The following is a 3,831-nucleotide window of genomic DNA, read 5'->3' as shown; positions in this document are numbered from 1 at the left end:
CCTCGGAACACAAGAGACCGAAAGGTCGAACATGAGTCGTATAGTAGATATGATCAACATGGAGATGTTCACCATTGAAACCACCTCATCTCACGTGATGATCGGACTTGGGTTGATGAATTTGGATCATGTTACACCCGGACAACCGGAGGGATGTTGATTTGAGTGAGTTCTTAGATAATATGATTAATTGAACTCATTGTCTTGAACAATAGTCTAAGTTATCTTTGCAAATTATGTTGTAGATCAATGGCTCGCGCAGTAGCTCCCTTGAATTTCAATGTGTTCCTGGAGAAAGCTAAGCTGAAAGATGATGGAAGCAACTTTGTGGACTGGGCCCGTAATCTGAGGATTATCCTCACGGCTGCCCAAAAGTCTTATATCCTTGATGCACCGCTTGGTGCGCCACCCCCTCCAGCGACTGTGGACGTTGTGAACGTCTGGCAGTCGCGTGTTGATGACTACTAAATAGTTCAGTGTGCCATGTTGTATGGCTTAGAATCGGGACTTCAAAGGCATTTTGAACGTCATGGAGCATATGAGATGCTCCAGGAGTTGAATTTTATTTTTGAGAAGAATGCACGGATCAAGAGGTATGAGACCTCCGATAAATTCTATGCCTGCAAAATGGAGGAGAACGGCTCTGTCAGTGAGCACATACTCAGAATGCCTAGGTATTACAACCGTCTGTCTGACTTGGGAGTTGAGCTCCCGCCAGAGGCGGTCAATGACAGAGTTCTTCAATCGCTACCACCTAGCTACAAGAGCTTTGTGTTGAACTATAACATGCAAGGGATGAACAAGTCAGTCTCCGAGCTGTTCGCGATGCTGAAAGTCGCTGAGTCAGACATCCAGAAGGAGCATCAAGTGTTGATGGTCAATAAAACCACTAGTTTCAAGAAGATCAAGGGAAAGAAGGGAAACTTCAAGAAGAGTGGCAAAGCAGTTGCTCCTCCCATGAAGAAACCCAAGGTTGGACCCAAGTCGGAAACTGAGTGCTTCTATTGCAAGGGAACTGGCCACTCGAAGCGGAATTGCCCCAAGTATCTGGCCGACAAGAAAGGGGCCAACGTCAACAAAGGTATATATGATATACATGTTATTGATGTGTACATTACCAGCTCTCGTTGCAGTGTCTGGGTATCTCATATGCTCCATGAATGTCCATATAATCTTCACAGTCCGGCTGTTCCTTCATGGGAGCAACCAAACCCAGTGACTCCCATCCTTTCTTTGCTAAAATCTTCTCTGCCGGTCATGGTTAACACATAGGTCGCTAATTTGTCTTCCCGTTGTGAAGTTTTTCCTTCCTCTTCCCCGAATTCTTCATCGAATTTGAGAATTTATTTTAATTTGTTTTGTTCTCTCTACTCCCAGATGGATGCAGGTTCTCTAGCTGCACCTATTGGGTCATGTTGGATTCGAAGGTGCACAATGCTTCCAACAATAATGTTTTGTTTCCTGAAAGTATTAGTATTATGTTTGAATCCCCACTCCTTCCAATTGATCAAAGTGAAACCAGTTACCGTGTCAGATTATTTTGGTATGATGCAGTGAACATGCAAATGTTGTTGTCTAATTTATACACTACTATCTGTGCTCCCACAAGCTACTTTGCTCCAGTATTATTTGACAAAGTGCATAGTGTCTAGCGGTTGTGTTACATATACATTGTGTATTTGTGATTGCTGCCAGTGGGCGTGTTTTATGCTAATAATTCAAAACGGATCCAGGTGCTCTAGGACAAGATGGTTCTCCTAGGTTGGCTTATACCTTGCAGCAGATTTTGTCAATCTCTAGCGGCTAAAGGACATGTTAATGTCCATGCACTATTATGCCTTTATTCACAAATATCATGCCACTCTATTTCTGTAGGATTCATTGAAATAGTTGCAGTATCGGTTGTTGCACTCTATGCGGCAGGGAATTTAGCAAAGTAAAATATGTGCAAATGAAGTTGTGCAATAGGCTGATCCTTGAACATCACTTTCTCGGTCCAATCAACTATGTGTCGCCGGTGTCAAAACGAGCAAAAGAATCATGTTGATTTCTTTCCTACTACACAAGCATGCAAATAAAACTGGAGCTGGCCTTGTGTCGAAGGATTGTAGTATGTCCAAGCATTTTGTGTGTCCTAATTTAGTGGTATTATGATATTTTGTTCCTGCGGTTAACCATACGCATAAATCGCTTAGACCTCTTGAGTTTTTGCTATTAGCATTGTTAGAGCTTATTAGAAAAGTATGGCAAAGGTAGGTCGTTTTAGTGAAATCTGGTAATAGCGTATGTCCAAAACACTGCACAAATTTTTGATGTTCCTTCTGAATTGACAATAAAAATTTTGGTTGTTCTCAAAGCTTTTTCTCAGTAGAATGCACGTGCACATCGCGAAGGTGATGATTGGTCCTTGATGGTTTGAGAAGAAATTCATTACTATTAACATGTTGCATCGATTTTTTGAACCTATTTTGCTACATAGGCCCATTAAAGATATAGAAGGCTCTCATTTCCATGGAAGTTACCATCCTTTCACACTTGCCAACTGAAGTTAATGCATACAAGTTACGTCAGTAAACTGACATGTCATTTGAAGGAGACTATTGTTTGAGGTGCTAATGATTTGTCATTCAAGGCGCTATATATGATGGGTCAAACCCACAAACACCATTAGGATTGATCTCAATGATGACAAAATATGTATTCAACATAATTTAATGTCTCGGACCGGGACATATAAGATAGGGAGCCGACAGAAAGTTTGTAACCATCCTTTGCCATTCACACTTAAATAAATTATCATGAATATTTCCTATTATGAAATTCTGGAATCTCGATAGATTCTACTTAAGCTTCACATTTATGTTTGTATCTTCTTTCAATCTCATTGTGCCTTCTTGTAGTTGACATGCCGTGAACCATATGACAACTACGACAAAGTAATCATTTTTGTATAGAATGTGTTTTAATTTTCTCTCTTCCACGGTACGATATATATCATACAGATTGGAATAGCTTCTAACATGGAAGGATAATGTCAACCTGCCAATGATATAACAAGTTCCCATCAATATAGTGGTGTGCTCTGTTTGGAACTATACTAGCATTTATCATCTTTTTAGAACCGAACATGCAATACTTCTATCAAAAAATAGTAGCGACATAATCATCTTCTTTTTTACTATTTACTGTAGGGCAATGACCCTACAATGATTTATTCCAAAAATTGTTTCGCATACCTATTTAAATCGCTATTTTTTGTTAACAGATGGTCGTTCTGTAACTTACAGATTGTGCATTTGATTGTCAAATATTGCTTTTTCTGGCTATCACCAAATACATCTGTTCATGGTTATTCAGGCGTACTATTTTCGTATACCTGGGGCAAATCTCAAGCTGGATGGAGATCTACCAAGCCCGTAAATTACAATTAGTAGTTTACTTGTAATTTGATATACACATAAAACAAAAGAACGTTACCCTTTTCATTGCTATCAAATGTGTCATTATATGAAAATTAAACTTTCATTTTTTTGCTACTACATATTTATATAAATTCTAATTTGTTCAAAATGGATGGGCACGGCAACGCACACCGTCATGATCCAGTGACACATAAAGTGCATCACCTTGATATAACTGTGGTTGTGATAACAATAGCTCCTTTCTTGAAAGGAAAATATGAGATACCATACAAATCACTATCTAACAATAGCACACTTATGAAAAGTTGGACCATCTCAAGGTTTTCTTCAAGCTCTGCACCAGTACTTCTTACCAAACAAGAATCCGACACGCCTACTTACATATATTATGACATAGCAGAAACCTGTT

At 39.3% G+C, this 3,831-nt stretch overlaps 1 pseudogene; it reads left to right on the top strand.

The window, feature by feature from the left end:
* The first annotated feature begins 249 nt into the window (after positions 1-249).
* LOC147984558 (uncharacterized) lies at positions 250-3,420 on the top strand (annotated as a pseudogene).
* The last annotated feature ends 411 nt before the right edge of the window (positions 3,421-3,831 follow it).

Source organism: Triticum urartu, chromosome 2A, assembly GCF_056163025.1.
Source record: "Triticum urartu cultivar PI428250 chromosome 2A, HENAU_Tu73, whole genome shotgun sequence".
Lineage (NCBI taxonomy): Eukaryota > Viridiplantae > Streptophyta > Magnoliopsida > Poales > Poaceae > Triticum > Triticum urartu.
This window is presented reverse-complemented; position numbering and strand designations above follow the sequence as displayed.